The sequence below is a fragment of the Nycticebus coucang genome, chromosome 18 (assembly GCF_027406575.1).
Source record: "Nycticebus coucang isolate mNycCou1 chromosome 18, mNycCou1.pri, whole genome shotgun sequence".
Classification (NCBI taxonomy): Eukaryota; Metazoa; Chordata; class Mammalia; order Primates; family Lorisidae; genus Nycticebus; species Nycticebus coucang.
The window spans coordinates 76,173,554-76,191,430 of record NC_069797.1 but is presented as its reverse complement, the minus strand read 5'-3'; positions in this window follow the sequence as shown (position 1 = coordinate 76,191,430).

Genomic DNA, 17,877 nt, shown 5'->3' with positions numbered 1-17,877 from the left:
CTTCAAGAACGCAGGGGTGGGGTGCAGTCTCATCTGATGCTGGGACAGATTAGGGGAACCCAAGGAAACAGTCATGTGCCTCTTCACCCAGGGTCCCACCTGGCTGCTCACCTGGAAAGCCATCCTGTCCTAGGTACTGTGTGTCACACCTATGGGCAGCTGGGCCCCAAGTCTCTGATGAGCTCCTTGGTACCCAAGACCCAGTAAGTTAAGGGGTCTGGATAATAAGTTCTGGCACATGGCAGGAAGCACCAAAGGCTAGACATGGGTTACCTGGAGATGCTTACGTTTCCTGGGAAAGCGAGTGGAAAATTTTATGGTCCATTTATTGAGAATTCTGCCTGAAGGAAGATGGCATTTGACTGCTGTCCCTGCTGCCATCCCGGGCTACCAGGAGATCAAACTTCAAGGAGGGAAATATGGGGACAAAACCCAAACTTAGAACCTATAGTGTCTGGGGAGAAGATATCAACATTACAGGGAATTGAGCTGCTTTGTATGTGAAAGCATCTCCCTGGCCTGTCGGAGCTGGGCAGGGGAGAGCAGTGTGGGGTGAGCAGCCTGAGAGTATTTTTCTTTCTACTTCTGTTAAGAACGTATTTGCACTAGAAGTATGGTTCAATGAATAAATAAGGGGATAATGAATAAACCATCAAGGACTGCTGTGGGTTTCCATCAACAGTTGGGGAAGAGATGCAAGTTCAAGCAAATCATCAAAAATAATGATAAGGGTGTTGCCACCAAGGAGGAAGAAAAGGCTGCACTTGACTGATGTTGCCATAGGGCAAGGAGTTCCGGGTCAGGGAAGCATCCCTGGGTAAACACGGAGCGGGAAGAGGGACAGCTGGTTTGACGCAAACAGATCAGCGGGGAGAACTTTAGACTGAATAACCCCCAGGAAGATGGAGGGGTTATGCACACCCGGCCCTTCTCCTAAGGGACAGGGCTGAAGTGTCTCATTTTATTGAAAATTGGACTGTATGAAACAGGGTCAGATTAAGGGACCTTTCTCAGCGGTTACCTGAGGGGCCTCTTCTCTCTAATTACTAGGATCAGACAGTTAAAACAGCTCCCATTGTTCCTCCTGGCTTGTGAAAATAGCAGCCTTCTCTCAGAAGGTGCCCACAAAGCACCGTGTTTATCTGGTGTTCTCTGAAGTGGCGGAGCTACACTCTGGATGATGGAAAAGTGGTTTATTAGGTTAATTGCTACTGTAATTTTTTTTTTTTTGCTGAGAGCATATGTTTATTTGCACAGTATCTGAGCACAGCAGATACTGTGCAAATAAAAATCATGGCCCTAAAATTTCCTTCCCCGTACATTGCTGTGCTTAAAAGTATGGTAGCCAGATTATGTTAAGCCTTTCTGATAACAAACCTCACAAGTCCACACACAGGAAGTTCAGACCGCCCCAGGTGGTGTTCACCTTGGAAGCTGCAGGGATGACCTTCGACTATGGTATTTGTGCGTTTCCCCCCCTTTATTCTAATTCACCTTGGCTGTGAGATGCATCACTACTTGACAGATTTCTGTTGACATCGAGTATAAGATGCACCTCGGTTTCAGGAACATAAGACAGTGAAATTTTCTAACAGAAAATGTATCAAAAGGTATGATTCTTTTTTATCCTGATCTCTATTTTTGTCTCTGGTTCTGTCTCCCTCTTTTTTCTCTTTGTTGCCAAGTCTCGTTTTTCCCCATTCTGTCCCTAACTACTTCCTTTGTTCCCTCTCCATCTCTTTCATTTTTGGTTAAATAAGACTCTAAGAACAATTGCCTTCAGCTTGGCATTTTGCAGCTGGGAGGGCTGTGTGGCAAGCCTTAGGAAAGACAGGTTCACGTTGATTTAGCAAAATGATCCTGGTTTGCCTGGAGACCTGTTCTGTCGTCAGATCACCTCCCCTCCGGGGAAGCAACCTCTCTAGCAGAAAGAACTCGACTTTGCAAACCTCATCACCACCCTCCCTGTTTCTCCCCACTGGTGTTAGCCCTAAAGCCGTGGGTAACTGACTTCCCTTCTCTAAGCCTGCTGGTGGAACAGTGGTACTAAGATCCTATTTAATAGGGTTCTTCAGAGCAACAGAGAAGATAGTTGCCATTAGAACTCCAATGAGAACACCAGACATATAGTAAGTACTCAATAAATGTTTGGTTCCTCTCTTTCCTAAAAAACCCATTCTATAAATTGAGAGTATTGGTTTGCTGGCCGGGACAAGAACAGTTTAATGTCAGGTCAGGTTTCGGACATGCAGGTGGATTCTTTACAGAGAAAGAAGCTGAGTTTCCCTTCTGTCATCTCTCAAGGTGGTGGAGACCCAAGTCATGTCTTCTGAATAATGAAGAGACGTTTGAGAGTTCAGAAAACTGGGAGGAAACCACAGGAAGGCTGTAGAGAGAAGGAGCTTAGTGACACTGGGAAAGAAGATGAGCAGAAGACCAAAAGAGAAGGGAAGACGGCAAGGTCAGACTCTCCGCTGGATGTCTGTGCTGGGCTGTGAGAAAGGAAGGGCCGGACAGGGCAGGAAGGCGCCTGCAGGTAGGCTAGTGCTGCAGCTCCAGCGGGAGCAGGGAGCAGTGGTTTTCAACCCCCAAGGGAGACCCAAAGGGGTGAAATCTAGGTTGTGGGCAGTGGAAGGCAGAACTAGAATACAATAGAAAAAATAATGCAAAAAAAAAAAAAAAAGAAGGAAAAACAGAAGACTAGAATAGAAAACACCACTGTACAAATTCAAACAAGGGTTCGCTGTTCTACCCCACGTTTGTTTCCGTTATATGCAACAAGCACAGGTGTGTGTTCCTGGGCTGGGATGCTGTGATCTGGGGGTCTTATTGGGGTCTTGCCCACGGTATCACCCAAGAGGAGTTCTTGAAGTCGGGGAGGAAGGAGATGATGGGGATGCCAGGGAGGGAGCTGGAAACTGGGCCCGGGCTTCTTCCCGGCCACACTATAAGGAAAGTTGATGCTCTGAAGGATGAAAGTCCCCGGTGAGGGGCCTCCAGCTGGGCCTCCAGGGTGGGCTCCAGCTGTGTCCAGATGGTTTCCCGTGGAAACCTGTTTTCAACGGGAGTCAGCTTCCTAGCTCAGCTCAGGGTATGGCTAAGTTGCAACCTTAGGTGCAGTGCCAGAGAACCTATTGGCCTCCCATAGATTCTGTGGAACTGGAGGAAGTGGCTTTCTGGCTTTCACTCCAGGGCATCCCGGGAGTGTCCCCCTTGCTCCCTTTTCTTTTCCACAGCTTGGGTCCAGCGAGGTGGGGGGAGAGGGAGAACAGTAGAACAGCCAGGAGGTTCAGAGGGAAACAGCTCCACTGGAAGGATGTGTGTTCAGGGTGGGCAAGGTGTGGGCTCTGGTGTCTGGGCGGAGGTGGGCACCTGGAGGTCAGGGCCCAGAGTCCTGGCTTCATCTGGAAGTGGAACTGTTGGGCTCCCTGGACAGGGAGAGGTTGGCACTGGATCCTCTTTCCTGCAGGGCCAATTCTAGGCTGGGGCAGTGGGTGAGTGTTGGCCTAGAGGAGATACTCCAGAGAGCCCCTTCCCTTGCTGGTGCAGACCCCCTGCCTGTCCCATCCTTCCTCTGCCATGTGCCACGCGCAGCTGGCAGGCCCTGCCTTCTTCCAGGTATTTTGGGGGCAGGCCCAGGAAGAAAGGGGGAGGAGGCATTTGGCCAAAGGGGACCTGACCCTGTGTCCTTCCTGCTGCCCTGGACTCAGGAAGGACAGTGCCCAACTAGAAGAGAACCGATGTCCCTGAGGAGAAGGGAATACGTCTGTCCTTCCACGTTTTCCGTGGGAGGAGGACAGAGTTGGGGCAGTGAGTCTCCATGGATGTGCCTCCTGGCCACGGTGGTCATAGGCAGAGACTGAGTGTGGGTCTCTGTGTGTCCTCTCAGAGCCACTGGTGTTGCCAGCCGCCTCGGGGGCAGGAAGTCCCACAGGCCTCTGAAAAGCTTTCCAAGGGGTGAACCGAATCTTCCACAGGTGCCTTTGTGAACCCTACTCTGCCTTTATTTTTTTATTTTTTGAGACAGAGTCTACTTTGTCGTCCTTGGTAGACTGCCATGGTGTCAGAGCTCACAGCATCCTCAAATTCTTGGGCCTAAGTGATTCTCTTGTCTCAGCCCCCCGAGTAGCTGGGACTACAGATGCCCGCCACAACACCCACTATATTTTAGAGACGGGGTCTTGCTCTGGCTCAGGCTGGTCTCCAACTGGTGAGCTCAGGCAATCTACCCGCCTTGGCCTCCCAGAGTGCTAGGATTATAGGCGTGAGCCACTGTGCCCGGTCCTCCTCCTTTAAAGCTGAGACTTATTCAGGCCAACCCTGTGTGTGGGTTTGTTGTGTGTGTGGGGATGTGGATGAGAGAGAGGACATGTATGCACAGCATGTATATGTCTGAGTGTGTGTGCATGGAGGGTGTGTGCACAACCTGGATATATGTGAGTGTGAGTGAGGGTGTGCATGGAGGGTGTGTGCACAGCCTGTGTATATATGAGTGTGAGTGACGGTGTGCATGGAGGATGTGTGCACAGCATGTATGTGTGTTAGTGGGAGAGTGAGTGTGTGAATGGAGGGTGTGTGCACAATGTGTATGTGTGAGAATGAGTGTGTGCATGGAGGGTGTGTGCACAGCATGTACATGTGGGAGTGTGTGCATGGGTGTGTGTGTGCACAGCATGTATATATGTGAGTTAGTGGGAGAGTGAGTGTGTGCATGGAGGGTGTGTGCACAGCATGTATATGTGGGACTGAGTGTGTGCATGGGTGTGTGTGTGTGCACAGCATGTATATATGTGAGTTAGTGGGAGAGTGAGTGTGTGCATGGAGGGTGTGTGCACAGTGTGTATGTGTGAGAATGAGTGTGTGCATGGAGGGTATGTGCACAGCATGTACATGTGGGAGTGAGGGTTTGCATGGGTGTGTGTGTGCACAGCATGTATATATGTGAGTGTGAGTGAGGGTGTGCATGGGGGTGTGTGTGCACAGCATGTATATGTGTGAGTTAGTGGGAGAGTGAGTGTGTGCATGGAGGGTATGTGCACAGCATGTACATGTGGGAGTGAGGGTTTGCATGGGTGTGTGTGTGCACAGCATGTATATATGTGAGTGTGAGTGAGGGTGTGCATGGGTGTGTGTGTGCACAGCATGTATATGTGTGAGTTAGTGGGAGAGTGAGTGTGTGCATGGAGGATGTGTGCACAGTGTGTATATGTGTGAATGAGAGGCAGGAGAGGCTGGTACGTGCGTGTGTACACACACATGTGCCTGAAGAAAGTGTTTGCCAGGCAAAAGCAAACAGGAGGAGAGCAAGAACATCTCATGTTATGTTCTCCAATGACCCTTTTAAATTTATGACAAACAGTTAAAACAAAAGCCCATTTGGCTTTTATGCCTGTGATTCGTGGTATCCATTCCAGTTAATTACAGTGATTTTAAAAACATCTGCATTTAATAAAGAGCCTTCCTCTGCCCAGTTCTCGGTCCACCCCCGACCCCCAGTCTTTCTTCAGGCCACTGGGCTAACACAGTAATTATAATCTCCACCAAGCTGGACGTTGCCTGGGATGTGCGGCATAGTGAGACTTCAGGAGGCCAGAGAGAGCAGAGGAGGGATGTGCTGGCAGGGAGCTGGGGCAGGGGGGAGGCAGGGTGGGGAGCTGGGGCAGGGGGTGGCAAGGCAAGGCAAGGGGAAGGCAGGACAGGGAGTTGGGGCAGGGGGAGGCGGGGTGGGGAGCTGGGGCAGGGGGTGGCAAGGCAAGGCAAGGGGAAGACAGGACAGGGAGTTGGGGCAGGGGGGAGGCGGGGTGGGGAACTGGGGCAGGGGGGAGGCAGGGTGGGGAGCTTGGGCAGGGGGAGGAAAGGCAGGGAGCAGGGGTGGGGAGGCAGGGCAGGAGCCGGGGCAGGAGGGTACAATGGCAGGAGCTAGGGCAGGGGGGAGCTTGGGGGCAGGGAGGGTCTTCTCTCTAGCAGAGGAATCCTGGGCTGGAGGATTCACATCCTGAGACTGGGGTGGATATATTCAAAGCCCTTCATTCATTCTGGGACTTCTGATTGTTCACTTCACAAAAGAGGAGACTGACGCCAGGTGGGGCTTCACTCTTCACCTGGGGGACATCTCCCTTTGCCCTAGGAAGAAACTCAAGAGGGTGCTGCAGGCAGAGAGGGCTAGAGAAGGGCAGGAGATGGGGAACCATGGGGGAGAGGAAAAGCTCCCAAACTAAGCACAGGACCTGCGCATCATAGGTATTTAATAATGAGGTGTTGAACTGAATCGAATCAAACTTGCTTTTCTGGAGCTTTCCAAAATTTTGGCTGTGGGAGGCGGTAGGTGGGGTTGACTTCAGAGAGTTCTGATGGGGATCTCAAATGCTAGATGGCAGGTGGCAGACAGCTCCAGCCTCTAGTAGGCAGCGGGATGTGCATGGCGCCTGCTGCCTTCTGGCTCGAGAGCTTAGCACTGATGGACAAGCGTGTGTCCCATGCACAAGCTGCTGAGATATCCTCTGATGTCGGCCAAGCCCAGCAGTATCTGGAGTCCACCGCGAGCTGCAGGCCCTTGTGTGCAGGAGTTCCTGGCGATGACCAGCCACTGTCAGCAGACAGCTCCAGTCACTGCTCAGGATCCAGCTCACTGGCAGCCCAGGACTTGGTGAGGCTCATCGGCCGACACGAGTGCATAGTGGCCACTCCGTAAGTAGTTCTTGAATGAGTGAGTGCAGGAACAAGAGAATAAAAGGCCAAGAGGGGCCATGTGCTTTCATCACCAAGGGTGTGGTTCAACCCCTCACCGTGCCAAAGGGCTTTATTCCTTTCCAGAATTAAGTCTGTGCTCTGTGTTCCTACTGGGTACTTTTGCTGTTTGCTTATCAATTCATTAGCAGATATTTATCTGGCCCCACTATGGAGCAGGCTCTGAGTGTGTGGATGTGAGTGGAGAGGAAGGGCAGCCCATCTTCTCTCTCTGCAAATCATTACTGCTTGGTGTTTGCTCCCATTCTGAGTCCTTAGGAAAGGGAGTAATGGTTTGGATGGCAGTTTCAAAATCTCTAGGATTGATTGATTTATCTGTCCTTTCATCAGTCCTTTATGAATGAGCCTACAGGTGCAAGCATTCTGCAAATTCTTGCTGGAACACAACATGGCCTCCTGATTCCCTGCTCTGTGCAGGGCCTGCTGGGTGAACCCTGGATGCTCTTGGGCTCTGCTCACGTCATGAGAAATCTCAGCAGCCCATGAGCAAGATGCACACTTGTCAATTAACTGGAGAGAGAAAGAGGCTCGTGCTTCATATTGTCCTTCCAGGGACAAAGAGTCTGTTCCTTTGACCACTGGGGAGTGAGGAGCTTTCTCCCATGTGCTATACTGGATGGTCCAACTCTGGGGCTGTTCCATGCAGGCCCCCCTCTAGACTTGGGGAGCAGGAGGTTGGGGAGATGCCTCTTGCTATCCCAGGGATCTGTGCTCTGCCTGAGCTACCTGGAGAACCTCTCACTCTTGCTCCCACATTGGGAGTGGAAATGACAAATGGTTCCTGCTGGGACCTTATCTGCCATCCTGCCAGATCATTTATCTCAGCAAGTGATTTGCATATGAAGTGGGGCTGCCTCCCTGTGCCCTCCTCCCTCCCAAGCCTGTTCCTACTTCAGCTCAATTCAAACTGGGGCTGCCTGTCCCAGAAGTCCCCTTGGGTGTCTCCCTAAAGCCTCACATGCCTCCCCCACCGGAACTGCCGATAAATGACCATCACCTCTCCAAAAGGCTCCCATGCAGTGTTCAAAGCTAACTCTGAGGGGCAGGTAGGACCCTTCCTGGTTGTGAGGCCAGGGCAGTGGGGCTCAGGACAAATGCCACTATGTCCTGACCTGGTCCAAATGACCAGGCTCCCAGTCTCAGCACTCTAGTCCCAGCTGTGATGGATCCCGCACTCCTGACAGCAGCACTCACAGGTACCTCTGGTCTTCTTGTCACACAGAGGCCACCTGCAGCCTGGGGTGCCAGGGGAGCTGCTTTTCATGTTGGGAACTGAGCCAACACCTGTGGAACCTTGCCAAGGATGAGGTGACCTGCTTAAAGTGTTGCCAGGGCTCGCTTAAGACCCTCGGCTGGAGTGTGACCAGGGACTGGGTTGCACCCTGGCACAGTGGTGGCCTGGGGGTTCTAGTAGGGGTGGCCTCCTTACTGCTTTCTTCCTGCTGCTCTGTGCTTCCTGGTGACTTTGTCTCTTTGCTGGCCTGGCACTGCCAAATACCTAGAGACATCCAGATACCCCCCAGTTTGCAGGGCCCACCACTCATAGTGGCACCTGACTAAGGAAATAGTCACTGCTGGTTGTCAGCAGAGTGGTGAGTTTCTGGTTGAGGGCGTGTCCATCTGGAGTAAGTTTCTCTGGGAAGTTAGGTTCGGGGGGCTGGGGTGTCTTGGGGAGAAGGGGCTGCATGGGGGTGTCCCCTTGGATTCTGTGCAGGTTTTGTCTAGGCTGGCCCTTCTCTCAAATCCTGCACTCCTTACCCCCTTCTGGCTGCAGACTGGTATGGGCTGAGGCCTGTTAGGAATGGGATGCACAGCACGAACCAATGAGGTGAGTAAATGAAGGAAACTTCATGTGTATTTAAAGCCGCTCCCCTGCCTGAGATCCACCTCCTGTCAGATCAGGGACATTAGATTCTCACAGAAGCTTGAATCCTACTGTAAACTGTGCATGAGAGGGACCTAGGTTGTGTGCTCTTTATGAGAATTTAATCCTCCCCCCATTCATGGGGAAATTGTCTTCCATGAAACTGGTCCCTGGTGCCAGAAAAGTTGGGGACTTGTGGCCTTTTGTAATCTGCCCATGAGCTCTCAGAGCTTCTCTGGGACTGGGTATGCCTCCCGGCATGGCAGCATCAGAGGAAGACTCCGCTTCTCAGCCAGAAGAGCAGCCTGTGAGAGGTCAGTGTGATGCAGAAAGCAGGTGGCAGGTGCTGTCCGTTCCACGTGTAGGCAGTGGGACACGCAACATCCCTAGGAAACTCAAAAGCAATAATAAAACCAGCTAAAAGTTGCTCTGCTTTTTATTAACAACCTGCACCTGCAATTCTGCACAATGTCCCTGAAATTCTTTTTTGTTGGTTAACGTTCTAAACAACTCTGTTGTGTCATATATATGCAAATGCCAACTTATTACAGCATATTTTTATTGCTTGTCCTTTGATAAACATTGTGTTCTTTGTGACAGTTAATTTGGAAAGCCCGGATTGCATAGTTGGCTCCCAACTCCCTGTGGCCTCTCCCATTCATTTGAGGAGCTAGTCCCTAACGGTTTGGAATCTTTCGAGATGGCCTTAGATGTGGCTTATGTGTCCAGCTGCGGCAGAATCACCTGCTCCTTCATTTAAACCAGTGGTTCTCAACCTTTCTAATGCCGTGGCCCTTTAGTACGGTTCCTGTGGGTCACCAACCACAGATTGAGAACCGATGATTTAAGCAATGACAGCTCAGTGATGGCAGCACGATGAGACAGAGCTTGACCTAACTCCAGCACTGTCACTTCGTGTGACTGCATTGAGGTTGCATCTGGGTCTCGTATTTAAAACAGCGAAACCGTGTGACTTGCCACGTTAAATACGTTCGGTAAGTAAAAATTTAGTCCATATATGAAATGTTTTGCTCAATTTGAATAATTTTAAACATTAAAATGTATAAAATTATTTTAAATCAAGAATCAAGAGAAGAATGACCATTAGGCTCTTGGCTGCAGTAACCAATTATCACAAACTCGGTGGCTTAATGCAACACAAATTCACTATCTTATAGTTCTGGAGGCTGGAAATCTGAAATGAGTTTCCCCAGACCAGAAGCAGGGTGTTGGCAGGCCCGGGATCCCTCAGGGAATTCTTGGCCTTGGCTTTCCGGCTCCTAGAGATGGTGCAGGTTCCTTGGCACGTGGCCCCATCCTGGGTCTTCCGAGTCCTTCACTCCTGCCTGGCTTTTGTGGTTACACACTCCCTCTGTTCTCACATCTCTCTCTGCCCCTCCTCTTACTTGGATCCACATGACCACTTTTAGGGCCCACCCAGGTAAACCAGGATAATCCCCCCATTTCACCGTGCTTAGTTTGGCCACATTGGTAGAGTCCCTTTTTCTTTTTTTTTTTTTTTTTTTGGCCGGGGCTGGGTTTGAACCCGCCACCTCCGGCATACGGGACCGGCGCCCTACTCCTTGAGCCACAGGCACCGCCCCAGTAGAGTCCCTTTTTCAAGGCTTCAAGGACTCTAGCGGTCAGGGCCCGGAATTCTTTGGGGCTCCTTACTCAACCAACCTATAATTACCAAAAGTAATTTTATTCTGTGGGGAGGGGTTTAAAAAAATGATATTGTCTGGGTATGAAATGGGGCCCAAGCCTGACACTGCAGCAAAGAAGGGCTGGGTCTGTCACAGATGAGGTGAGAACGTGTCTGTCTCATGTCAAGGACAGGTGTGTGCACGTGTGCCTGCAAGTGCTGTGCAAAGGGTGAGGGAGGGGCTGTTTTGAGGGCTAATAAAACGTGGTCCTGTTCCAGGGTCAGGAGTACTGACGCTCAGCCCCCATAGGGCCTCTGTGACTCTTTCTTATGGACAGTCTTTTTATTTTTTTTATTTTTTATTTTTATTAAACCATAGCTGTGTACGTTAGTATGATCGTGGGGCACCATACACTTGGTTCATAGATCGTTTGACACATTTTCATCACATTAGTTAACATAGCTTTTGTAGCATTTTCTTAGTTATTTTGCTAAGACCTTTACATTCCACATTTACTAGGATTCACATATACCCTTGTAAGATGCACCGCAGGTGTTATCCCATTAATCCCCCTCCTTCCCCCTCTCTCCCCCCTCCCTCCCCTCCCTTTCCCCTTTCTCCCTATTCTTAGGTTGTAACTGGGTTATAGCTTTCATGTGAAGGTCCTACATTAGTTTCATAATAAGGCTGAGTACATTGGGTACTTTTTCTTTACAGCACACACATCATGTTTTACCACCTGCAGTATAGACTGGGTCTGGTTCATAATTTACTGAAGGCCTGCTGTGGGCAGGGGACTCTTCTAAACTTGGGATTCAGCAATGAACATGTAGAAAAGCCCCTGTGCTGCACAAATCTCTGAGCATTTGTGCATTTCCCTCTCACCCACAGAATGTGTGTGCCTGGAGGGCAGGCAATCTTCCTGCTGACTTGAGCTATTTTCCTGGGAGAACCTGTAGAGCGTGGCAGGTCTCAGTGAATATGTACTGAGTGGGTTGCTGTCCTGTTGGGTCCCTCTATGAGAGGTAGGAACTTGCAGTCATGGCTGTCCCAGTAAAAATGCCCCCGACAGGTCACATAGGGGGATTTTTTCCTTTCTGCATTGTTTATTGTGGCAATGCTATTATTTTCTGTGATTTTTTTAGCGTTCCCTCACAACCTCAGAATCTAGTGTCTATTGTGGATCCAACTTGAATTTCCAAATGATTAAATGTGGGAGGTTTAAAGCTGATCTTTGCACAGCTCATTCACTGTTTTGCTGAGATACATCTAGGTCTCATGAAATCTAATGGGGTGAAAACCTGGTCTTACAAGAAGCAATTTCCCCCAAATCACTGAATCTGAAAAACCTCCGTTTGCACTTCTTTCTAAATAAGACAGACAGCCCCAGTGCCCTTGGTTACAGTTCAGCTGGGGCCGGGTTTGAACCCGCCACCCTTGGTATATGGGGCCGGCGCCCTACCGACTGAGCCACAGGCGCCGCCCGCCCCAGTGCCCTTGGATCCCTCCCCAGCACCACTCTCTGCAGGGTCAAGGGGAATGAGTGTCTCCATTTTCAGGCAGATGTTGGTCTCCAGGCACATGGGTGCTGCTGCCTTACATCTGTTCCGGAATCTTTCTGATTCTCTGTTAGTCCTGCAGAAAGGGACAGGGCTTCATATTTCACTCCAGCTTTCGAGATTCAATTCTATGTCTTTTCAACTCTGGGGAAACAAAATAAAACAAAACAAAACAGAGGGAACTTACAGAGCAGCATACAGGCAGCTGGGAGCCCAGACATGGCTCCTTTAGTCCTGTCCTTTTGGTGGTGTCCATGACCTCAATTCTTGGAGGTGGTGCCCTCGTCCTTCTCCGGGGTGGAGTGGGAAGGAGGAAAGGCCTGTGGTGCTGAAGGACAACTGGAGATAGGCCCACAATAAAAGGAGACTGAGGAAAGGAAATGATGTTAAACAACGCACACTCTGAAACGGACATAAATCAAGTCTGAGACTCCATCCTGGTGTTCGGATGACACGAACCATGAGAACAAAGCTAAGGGGGCTTCCTAGATGTCACCACCAGGCTCCCTGTTATTGATGATGTACCGTCAGAACACACAAGTCCTTGTGTACCACGGGGCTGGGGCACTCTCAGGCAGCTCTCCCGCTGGGTTCCTACTGCAGCCTTTTGAGAGGTTCTCCATATAGAGTTGCCAGAGTGGGCGGGGAACTTCTTCTTTTTTATTTTTAATGGATGCCATCCAGGATCATGCCAGACCGGAAAAGAAGCGGCAAGAAGAGTGAAACAAAGGAGACATGGTGGTGACAGCTCTGTGGCCCAAGACGGTGATTTGGGGCACCCCAGCATGTCTGCAAAGGGTGGCCTCTATGCCCCCCCACCCACTGGGCTTTCGTATCTGTGCCCTGGAAAAGCCAGTGTGCCCATGCTCGGGCCTCAGGAGCCCCCCCACTGTTGTTCTGCAGCCTGAGCCCCACGTCCAGGTACTCCTCTGCTTAGTGGGGGAGATGCCTGTGCACTGTGATGGCAAATGCGGACAGCCGCCACCCCGTCATTTCACCTTCCACCCTCTGAGCTTCCTTCTCCTTTCAGAATGGGGAAATTCAGATGTCAGTCTGAGCTTTCTAAGAAGTTTCAGTTCCATGTGTTTTAGGCTAAGAGGAGGCACCCCCAACAGATTCCATCCACGTGCTGATGTGCAGGGAGTTCCCAGCAAGGCGGGGGCGTCAGGCCATGAAGTGGATGCTCTCTCCTTTGCCCAGAGAATCAGCCATCTCTTCTTCTCTCACATATGACCCATTGGTGCTGCAATGTATGACTTATACCCGAGGCGTTGACCCCTCTTCATGGTAGGGCAGCTCTCATGGGGAAACCGTATTAACTGTGTTACCACACACCAACCACATGGCCGTGCAAACTCAATTCTATAAAAAATATTCCGTTTAATTGATTTTCTAAAAAAAAAAAAAATCAATTGTGTTTCTGCAAGCCTATTGATCCGCAGACCCACAAAAGTAATGAAGAAGCATTGAGATCAATGAGGCCAAAGAGGACCTTACCCTGTACTCTGCCTTCTGCCAGGGCCGTGACCAGCCGCGTTCCCCAGACGGTACCGGCAGCGTAAGCAGCCTTCACAGTGACTGTAGAGATTTATTTCTCTTGGCATAAACATAACAAATGAAACCCTGATGACTTTTCTTGGTCTGAAAGCCAAGAATACATCACATCAGTCATCAGGAAACACACAAGAACACTATTTGCAAAAAGGAAAACAAATAAAGCTATGCATTTTTAACCTTAGTGTATTAACTCCTCCCCCTTACTTAATCAGAATAATATTTTACTCCTTAGCTCTTACGCTGGTTTTCTTTCTTTTATATCTGCCCTCCCCACACCCTTAATCAGGTTGGTTTCATGAGTCTTAGAAGGTTTTGCTGCTTCGGCGGTGAATATAAAGTACGGGTAGCTGCAATCACAGGCTGATAATTCTGAGCTAACATTGCTATCTTATCCTCCAAAAATAATAATGCTGAGCAAGATTAGGCACTTGCAATACACACGGACACCAGTCAGAAATCTGGCAGACGCCATCGTGCAGCATTACCATGGGAAGAAGAGCTCCTTGCACCTGATACGCAATCTCGCTGCTAATTTCAGAATTTACCATTTGCATTTTGCTCTTAAACCAGAGGACATTGCCTGAGCCAGATACTGATCAGATGCTATGGGAACGTGTCTTGAACTTTCATTAGTCATTCAATGCATGTAGGAACAGGCCTTGTTCAGGGGCACCCCCTCCATCGAAATTGGTTAGAGGGGCTGTGTGGTATGAAAGGAGGTTGCAGTCAGAGGGACCAGATCTTGAAGGACTTTGCCTGAGGCCACTGGAGAGCCGTGGAGGGATTTTTATGAGGGGAGGGAGGTGGCAACTTTATAGCCGTGGCTGGCTACAGTGTAGAGCTGCAGTTCTCAGCCCCGCCTTTTGTGCACAAGTAAGGATGATGAGGTGGTAGCGGCTAACCCCTGCAGTGGGCCAGGCTCTGCTCCCAGCTGCACACGCAGCAATGATCCTATCAGAGAGGAACTGTCATTCTCACATTTTATAGATGAGGAAACTGAGGCACACAGAGAGGTCCCACACACAGGCGACCATCGCATGGACCACACCCCACCCTTCTTCTCTCTCCAGGAACACACACTGGCTCAGAGGCACCTGAACTACGATGTCTTTAATAGAGGAAAAAATAACCTTGACTCAGTTCAAACTGGTGCGACGTAATCTTGACTCGGTTCAAACTGGTGCTCCAAAACCCAAATCATTTGGGGGAAATGCAGTTACCAGTTAGTAATCTCCTGTGCATGTTTCCCAGTGGATTCAAAGGAACACACTTTGGAGAGCGGGCTGGAAGCCAGGGCGGCTACAGAGAGACCAGGGGGAGAATGGTGCGGCCAGCACAGGAGGAGGGGGGGGGCATGGCTGGGGGATGGTGGTGCTGTTTGGAGACGAGTGTGTGCCCGTGTGTGTGGGTGTTTGTCTCATCACTGTGCAGATCTCTGCTGGGCTCCTCCTTCACAGGGCAGCACTCTGCTGCACCAGGTACAGGGAGAGCAGCGCCATGTTGGGGACGTGCAGGGGACAGAAAAAGATGGGCTGAGGAGCTGAACTTCAGGGACAGTGCGTTCAAAAGGGACATCCTGGCAGCTACCCAGGTGGCACTACTGTGTGTGTGTATAGGCCATGCCCACGTAAGAGATGTAAGACATTTTGCACTTAATATCTCAGTTAATCCTTGCACCTCGCACAAAGGGGATCCTACGGGAAGTTGACTGTCCCCAGTTGCCCGTATGAAACACCCCCTGAGCTGGTCCCCTTCAGAGAAGGGGCTTTGAATCCTGTCTCCAGCTTTGCATCTGAGGGAGAAGAGAGACAGGTTCCTGCTATCTCCGATCTGTACCTGCCTTGGGGTGTTGGGGTGATGTCTCAGGTAGGAGGTCCCCTGTTCCTGGGATTACCTTGCTTAGCTTGAAATTTAGAACCCTGGAGTTCCATTCCACCCAGATGGCAAGACTCGGGGCGTGATTGGCTAACAGTTGCCCTACGTGAGCACCTCTTTGACTTTTGGTGCTAGAGTTCTCACCTGAGCTGCGTACTAGAATTCCCCGGGGACCCTTTAATACCTGCCCCCCTCCAGAGGTTAGGTCAGGGTCTCTAGAGTGAGGCCAAGGCACCCCTTATGTTACAGCCTCCCTCAGGTGACTGCCACTGAGTGGTTGGTGCAGCTGGAGCTGAGACCCTCGGTTAACTGTTCACCATCCTTAAACATCTGAACTATCTCAGACGGAGCCATGCAGCAGAGGCAGGCTTGGGGGGGCATGGACAGAGGGGCGGGGGGAGAAAGAGAGGGGAAGAAGTGCTCAAAGACAAATTTCTCTTCCCCCTCATCTCTAGTGACGAAGGGGCCACAAGCTGAGGACCCTTGGTGTGGAGTTTTTTGTGTGACTGGTCCAGGGGAGGCTGTCACCAGTGGTGACCCAGGTGTGCGGTGGACAGTGGGCAGCAGGTGGGGGGCTGGCTGCCTCAGCTTCCTAGCTAATGCTTTTGGGGACCCTCTCCAGGGTGCAGGTGTGGGGGGTGAGATGGGGAGGTGGTTGCGGAAGTTGGTGGGGGGGTGTCTACCATTAGCTCCGGCCCTGGGAAAGGGAGCCCTAGCCCATCCTTGTTTCCTGCCTTAGTCATCCTGACAACCCAAGTGTTCTTGAGTTTCACAGGAAACATTTATGGAGAACGAGGACTGTGCTGTGTAAAATTATAGATGTGATTGAGAGCTGGCCTTGAACACAATTTGTCATCAGGTCTCTAACTGAGACATTGAAAGAATTTTGGTGTCCAGAGTGAATCTTGAGGACTTGTGGTTTCTCGTCTATTTTCCACGTGAAATCCTAGCCTGTGGCTGGCAGGCTTCCCAGCGCTGCGTTCAGCCTCTTTTCAGTGGGGCCTTCCTGGTCAGGACCCTGGTGCCTCCTCCGTGCTGGCCCTACTCTGACGGTGAACCGTGCCTCTTTCCCACTGTCCTGCCTTCCTGGCCGGAGGCTTTTCTCCTCGAGGTGGGAGGGCCGTCCTACTGGGCAGGGGTGTCCTAAGCACTGACCCAGTGTCTAATGCTGGAATGAGGTCGGAGGACAGAGCGGTGAGTTTCTCATGGAGCTGGATCCAGCCCCTTTCCAGAGTTGTTCTCTCTCCTGAAAGTATATCCTTTCTACCTTTCGGTGTTAGAAAGTCCTTTATTGTATAAAATAATGGTGACGTCAGATGATAAATGCTTTAAAAATTATACTTTCTCAGAAAATAAGCCAGCCATCTGCGTGTGAGTTCCCTACTTTGTGAGTCTGATGTTCGCCACCTGGAGGACCCCAGGTGCCGTCCGAGTTGGGCAGTTCATCTTGAGGGGAGGTGGGGGCGGTGCAGGGCTTCCAGGCACTGGGAGAGAGTGTTGGGAAGTGAGGGGGACAGAGCCACGCTGTAGGGACTCACATTACCTCTTCACGTGCCTTGATTTCTACCAAGCTGGGCCTTGGGAGGACACTTAGGCAACAAACGTTGATTGTCTCTGATGGACCAGAGACGCTGGGCTGCGGCCGAGGGATGGACGTCGAGATGGACGAAGCATGGTCCTTGCTCTTAAGTTGGGGAGCTGAGAAAAAAAGCCAAAAGTGCCACTTGTTAGGGAACAAAGTGCCCAGACTTCAAAGAGCAGGACCACGGCCGCGTCACACGTCCCTGCAGCTAAGTTGCAGCGGCATTTGGAACCGGGCCTCACCTTCCTTTGTGTTAAATGGGACAAAACATGACCTGGCTGGTTTCATTGGCTGAGGAAGATGTACGTGTAAGTGCTGCACGCGTTTCACAGATGACCCGTATCACCAGCATTCTGCAACTGTTTTGTTGGTTTGGTGGTGAAGGACCTGGTGTGTACAGGGGAAAGAGTGGTGTGGTTCCGGGTCTTTGAGTCGGATGTAGTGCTTGTTTTCCCACTTGTGGCTGACCTGTGTGTGGGCGCGCGTGTGAGAGAGAGAGCGAGAGAGAGAGAGAGATGGATGGAACAGTGTCTCATATGATCTCTTTTCTCCTGACCTAAGTTTGTAGTGAGATAAGACAAACAAAAAACCAGAATAAAATAGAGTTTCCTGGTAGAAGAGGAAATAATATCATTTAGGACATGTTCTATTGCTTAAGACTTGCTGCCTGGGTGCTAAGACGGGATGTGGTTTGGGTGTGTTGGTGATGTCTCTGTGCCCTGGCTGGTCCAGCAGTCGGGATGCAGGTCTGGGACCTGGAGAGCCCCCCAGGGCAGGGGCCAAACTCTCCTGGGTGGCCCTCTGGTGGGAAGGGAAGGTGACTGCCAGAACATCTACTGCAGGGCACACAACCCCCAGTGAGGGAGCTGCTGACCTGGGGGCAGCCCAGTCCAGCTTGTCTCACCCGCTGCTTCCTGCTCTTCCCTGCTCAGGGCCACACACTCCCTCTGCTCGTTTCCACGCCTGGCCTGAACACCAGGCCTCCCCGTCCCCTGCCTGCCCCCGTCATTCTTCTCCGGCATTGTCTTTTTCGGCTTCACAGTGCTC